The 6,749-nt window shown below is 39.6% G+C and overlaps 1 pseudogene; it reads right to left on the bottom strand.

Annotated features, from left to right (window-relative positions):
• Positions 1-435: 435 nt before the first annotated feature.
• On the bottom strand, positions 436-1,656 carry LOC142108983 (uncharacterized; annotated as a pseudogene).
• Positions 1,657-6,749: the final 5,093 nt, after the last annotated feature.

Consider the following 6,749-nt stretch of genomic DNA (forward strand, 5'->3'; position numbering starts at 1 on the left):
ATCTCTCTCAGCGGTCCTGAGTATCACACTCCTCTCCCTGTTACCCCCGGCAACCACCAACAACTCCCAACTCTCACCCCCGGCAACCACCAACCACTCCCAACTGTCACTTTCCCTCAAGAAAACTTTTTTTTTAAACCTTTATAAACACTTTTAACAAGTAACACATGTAACCACATCTAAACAGGAAGGTACATGAACATATATTTCCATATAGATACACCCCAGAGTACTCAAGTTTTGGGGTATCAAATACTTCCCCACTAAAAACATGCGTGTCCGCACGCACTAGAAATTACCTGAACATTTTTTTTTTTTACAGACATTCACTTCTCTCATGAAATATTTGCATATTACAGTTTGATTTGAGACATTTTTCATGTAATTATATAACACAACATTGCTCACAATCTTCATGATTTAACATACTAGTGTCTATATAGTGTCTATACCTAAGGGATGGAACTCCTTTTGTGCTTCTAGGTTACTATTAGGTTGCATTGGACACAACTTAAGTTGATCCCTGTGGACCAAGCTTTCCCGAAGACCATCTTCTCTTGTCACACGGTAGACAACTACCCCTTCTCTAGATATATCAGTTACAATGTATGGAATTGGTTCCCACTGATAGTCTAAGTTACTGTGCCGCTGGTTTTTCTTTTTTAGCACTTTGCTCCCTATCATCACTGCATTCTGTACTGGAGTGGCATTAGGATACTGCGGTCTATATCCATATGGTCTCTTTAAGTAGTATGGTGAATAGGGACATTTCCGGTAAGGGTTTTCCAGCTTAGGACACTCTGCCTCTGGCACACTTTCAATATCTTCTGACTTCTCTCCATCGGTTTCTCTTTTTTTGTAGTTTTGCTGATCGTTTTGTGGAGGATCTTTGCGATATGAATAATGTCTATAACAGATGCGATCTGTTACATGTTTGCTGCCTTGGACTGCAGTACCACTAGGACCAGTTACATTAGATGCCTGAGCACCTTACCTCCCTTCTATCACATCAAACTCTACAGTCTCTCTATCTCCCACACTGCGAAGATACTTCTGTGGGTTGTTCTTCTTAATGGCAGTCTGGTGTACAAACACGTCTTCCTTGGTGTCATTCCTGTTTATAAATCCATAGCCCTTACGTACATTAAACCATTTGACAGTGCCCAAAACCTTTATATGGGGACCAGCAAACTTTTGATAACCCTGTAGGAGCCGAACAGTATGTTGAAAGGCCAGCTTTGCGGGCTGCACCATTGTCTTGGATTTACACTTGAGGGCTTCTATTAACTCTTCTGGACAATTTTGAAGAACATTCATTCCAATGATTACTGGAGGTACATCACTTTCCTGGACATTGGTGATAACAAATCCCTGCTGGAGTAAAGTGCTCTTTCCTATCTGCATGTTGGCCTTCCAGTAGCCACGATGTGTAATCAATTGACCATTGCTAGCCAGTAGGTGTGGCCAAGTTCTAGGTGCAGATATAATTTCTTGCTCCTCCCAATGGTGTAGGAACTCGGATAGGCGTATTGTTGTCACCTGGGAGCCCGTGTCCAACACTGCAGGCAGCACAACTCCGTTTATCCTGACCTTCAGGTGGGGGCATTCTCCTATGTAACAAGGCCACCCCTCTTGTGCAGTTGGCTCTATTGCCATGGTTCCGAGGATCGGTCCTCCTCCATCGAGGTCTCATCATTTAAATGCTCACTTTGTTGGCAATTTTCTTCTATATGGCCGCTCCTGTTGCAGCGGTGGCAGATGGGTCATCTTTGGAGATCGGAAAAGTCAGAAGCTCTCCTTTCATTTCTCTGTCGAGGCTCCCACCTATCACTGGTGGCCCTTCTCTCTATTCGCCACCTAGGTTCTGTTACTGGGGGATTCGGCTGACTCTTGAGGTTACGAATCTCCCGACACATCTCTGCCATTCCAGTGGTTAACTCCTCAATTTGGGATTTTAGTACTCGAAGTGGATCAACGGAGGAAGTTTGGATGCTTTGAACTATGGTCTTCCCAGGATTTTTTAATTCTTTGTAACCTGGTATTTCTGAGAATGGTATCTCCCGTACAATTTTGGATCCCACCATCTGAATAGCCGCCTCTTTGAAATCCAAAAAATTATGTTTTGGTAATTGCATAAGAAGTAATCTCAATTGTGTCTTAACATTATCATTATTCACTCCGTCAATAAACTGATTCACCAGGGTCTCCTCCACATTCCTTACTTCATCTTCATCTACTGCTTGCATAGCCCATAAAGCCTCTTGAAGGCCCAGCGCGTAATCTCTAAGCATTTTCCCGAGTAGCTGCTTCCGTGCATAGAACTTAATCTTGAGTTCCAAAATAGTACTGACCTCAAATGTTTTTGTCAATCGTTGTAGAATTTGCTCTACATTTTTCTTTTCTCCTGAGGGCCAGGAGGTAACTTCTCTCAAAGCAGAGCCTTTGAGTTGTCCAATAAGGATCTCCACCTGTTGCGATTCAGTGAGTGGGTATAAGCGAATCATAGATCGTATCTTGTTCTTGAATTCAATAAGGTTGTTTTTGTCCACATCACGAAGATCCCCAGAATAGGTGGGCAACCAGGGAGCACCAAAGTAGTATGGCAATGTTATGAGCTTAAGAGGAGAGGTCTGTGGGATCTCGGGCCACGGACTTCTGTCACCTGCTCCAGATGATTCCTCCATTCTTGTCGTTCTTGTGACATTGTCTTTACTCTGAATTCCTCCTTACTTTGGACTCTGGTATCCTGTTTGTGACGCCAAAAATATACTTGTAATACCCCGCGTGTTATTTAGAGTAATACGTTAAAATTGCACCTTACCAGTATTAGATTGTTCTCTTTCTGGTTTTAGCACTTCAGATTTTCTATGCACCAGAGAGGTAAGGAGATTTAAAATGACACAAGTGTATTCTGAACTAACTTTCTTTTATTATTATTATTAATAATTCTGATATTCATTTTAGAAGCATACAATTATTTTTAAACAATATCTTATCACTTTAAAACTATTTACAATTGGTAAACCTATAAATTCACCATACTAATAACACTGACATATCTAATACTAATGTATAACTTAATTTCTCAATACAACTTTAAGACCCACATCATATATTTCGATAATTATTTGTAGAAGTGGTGCATGTGGTTGGGGCCCATAAATTTCTTTTTCACGCCATAAAACCTGAATTACACAGTCTCTGTTGTAAGTATTCATAGATCTCTCTACTTTCTCTCCTCTCACACTGTCCTCAGTACATAGCTCAGTCTCTGTTGTGTGTATTCACAGATCTCTACTTCATAGTGATTTTCAGTACTTTACTTTTTACTCACGTCTTTCTATTTCTTCTTCCATTTTGTTCACTTTTTCTCTGCTTATATATCACATTGTTCGATGTTCATTCTGTCCCTATCTTTCTGCTCTCAGTTTATCAGACACAGGGATCTCTCTCAGCGGTCCTGAGTATCACACTCCTCTCCCTGTTACCCCCGGCAACCACCAACGACTCCCAACTCTCACCCCCGGCAACCACCAACCACTCCCAACTGTCACATTCCCTCAATAAAACATTTTTTTTTTTTTAAATCTTTATAAACACTTATAACAAGTAACACATGTAACCACATCTAAACAGGAAGGTACATGAACATTTATTTACATATAGATACACCCCAGAGTACTCAAGTTTTGGGGTATCACATTTAGTGGAAAGGGTTCTAGTCCTACATAATTTTGTCAATGAGGCACGTGAGAAAACACCCAGCATTCAGTTTTGTTTAAGACCTTACCCTCCAATGAACGATAATCATCTAATGGATGTCCACCCAGGTTCAAATTACTTTTAGACTGCAATCAATGAATGCACTTCTTTTCGATTATAGGGTCACAGTACTTACAAATACAACATTTTTCCGACAATAGCCCTTCTAACTGTCTCTAAGCTCCATGGTTGGTAGATTATTTATTTACACATGAGTTGAATAAAGTGTTTGGTTGAACTGAATATGCTAACATATTCTCCTTCATCTCATCTTCATCGTCACCCAATGAAATTGTTCTGAAAATAAATGGAGGAAAATAAACAATAGAAAAAGAAAAACAGAAAAACTGCCACTCCATGGTGAGAGTTATCCTTGTCTCAGATGTTGACTGCGATTTTAAGTTTCACGGAACAGAGTCACAAGTGACTGAGTTGTAGTGTCAGCCTCAGCCTTGTCTTGAACCTTTCCATCGATTGTTGACTTTTCTGCAGTGGGTGGAATGAATCTAAGTGCCTCTTTCTGCTACTTTCAAAGACGTTGTGCTGGTCACCACCACCTAGTACGGGCCTTCCCACATGTCTGTTAAACAACCTGAGCGAAAGAATTTGCGAATCAATACATATTCCCCCAGTTTCAACATCATGGCAGTTATTGTCTGGCATATCAGGAAACAGTATAATTTGAGATTATTTTGTTGCTATCTCAACTGCTTGCTTATCTTTATGAGATATTGAACTGTCACTTCATTGTTGCATTTTAAATCATCTTGGGGATTACCATCTAGTGAGGTTTTCTGCCAAAGAGTATCTCAAAAGGTGACAGGTTAAGATGTGGTCTAGGAGTGGTTCTGATGATTAGGATAACTAGTGGCAATGCTACTGGCCATGCCATTCCAGTTTCAGCCATCACTTTACTCAATTTGTTCTTGATAGTACCATTTACACTCTCTACTTTCCCACTGGCTTGTGGCCTATGGGGAGTGTATAACTTACTATCAATACTCTTGAGCTTGCACATAAGCTGAACGACATCACCAGTAAAATGTGTACCATAATCACTTTCAATGATTTTGAGGTTGCCAAACCTGCAAACAAATTCTTGAATGATTTTCTTAGCAGTGAAAACAGCAGTATTAGAGGCAGCGGGATAAGCCTCTACCCAGTTAGAGAAAACAGTAATACACACTAATACATACTTGAGATTCTTGCAGGGTTGTAATTGTATGCAGTCAATCTGAATTTCCTGGAAAGGACCATCTGTTGGAGGGATGTGAGATGGTTTGGTTGGTAAAGCTTTCCCCATGTTCTTTCTCAGACAAGTAAGACAAGAAGCAGCCTTCCTACCAGCAAGCAGTATACCAGTACGTGCCGACTAAGCTATGTATTCCCTCCTTACCCAAATGCATCAATCCATGTGTCGCTTCCACTAAGCTCAGAAAGTATGCTTTCATAGCCACCGGTTTACCTGTCTTATTTCTCCATAAACCCATCACATCCTGTTCGCATCGCTTCAACTTCCAGAGGGCCTTTTCCCATGAAAAACAAAGATTTTGCAACTAGATTAGTTCGTCATTGTCAGTTTCTGCATCTTGAATCATAGGTGAGGCTGCAGCTTTCTTGGCAGCCTCATCTGCTCTTCGATTTCCCATAGAGACCGAGTCAGTGTTATGTGTGTATACTTGGCATTTGATAACAGCTACCACCTGTGCATGTGCAGCCCAAATTCAAATCCAAGGTTCAACTTGATCGTTATATAGAAAATAGTAAAAGTTTGGCTGTTGGGGAGAAAACTTCCACTATACATATAAATAAGTTCAGCCCAAATGGAATCCACTATCCTGTTTATGTATAGTAAGCAGAGTCCATTTATAGTGGAAACCACTTGCAATTAGCAATCACAGCTGTGTGATTAACTGTTTATCATCTATTGTTATTATTTATATAACATAGTAATGCATATTGATACATAATATAATACATACAACACTTAATATATAGTTGTGCAAATACAGTAAAAATAAAGCATATACATATATAAAAATATAATGTGATAGGAGAGGCTGAAGAGAGGGTAAAAATCTAAGCTAAAACAAAGGGGTGTGTGCTTGAAACATACAACCCTATAGGAATGTACAATATCAGAAGTTCCACATTACCTCTAGAGTGGAATACACACATTATAAGATAGACATATAAATCAAGAAGATTAAATGAGTCTGAATAGAATATATATGTAATAAACAAAAATAAAATAAAAATATATTTAAGAATGTATAACAATTCATGTTTCATGTGGGGAGAGAACCCCTGACATTCAGTTACTGGAACTGTGCATAAGAGTGTTGACCCACAGTGGAAAATGGATGAAGTGATTATATGTAATAGTGTCTTATCATTGAAAACAAACAGAAATGAATAAAAATATAAAAATTAGAGTATACATACAAGGATATTGTATCAAACTATAAAGAACAAAAATAATAATAATAGTAATAATAATATGGATTGGCACCCCTTTTGATTGGTTGTGACATATTGATTCTATACAATTTAATTTACTATATTTGTGCACTAGAGATTTCGTTTTTTGTATACTTAGCACCTTACTTGAGCGTAACAATATGCCAATCTTTCTGTGTGGGCTTATGTGCATTTCCCACCTGCTTGACTGGTACTAATCCCTATTTGTCTGCCTTACCATCAGGGACTGTAATAGTAAGCAATGAGTGTAAGCTTGTAACTTGCGTACAGGTTCTGGAATAACAGGTCTTAAAGATTCAGTGATTATTTACTTCATTGCATGTGACCATCTTTCGTATGTTCATCCCAGATGTGCCTGCCCTCTCCTGGCCAAATGCAACATCTGCTCTGAGCATTGTCCCTGCCCCTTCCTCTTGCTCTGGTTGGCCATTTTGGGTGTGGTGCACATGGGCAACGGAGGCCACTGTCATCTTCTCCCTCACTTTCATTTTTGTCAACTTTGGAGG

Source organism: Mixophyes fleayi, chromosome 1, assembly GCF_038048845.1.
Source record: "Mixophyes fleayi isolate aMixFle1 chromosome 1, aMixFle1.hap1, whole genome shotgun sequence".
Classification (NCBI taxonomy): Eukaryota; Metazoa; Chordata; class Amphibia; order Anura; family Limnodynastidae; genus Mixophyes; species Mixophyes fleayi.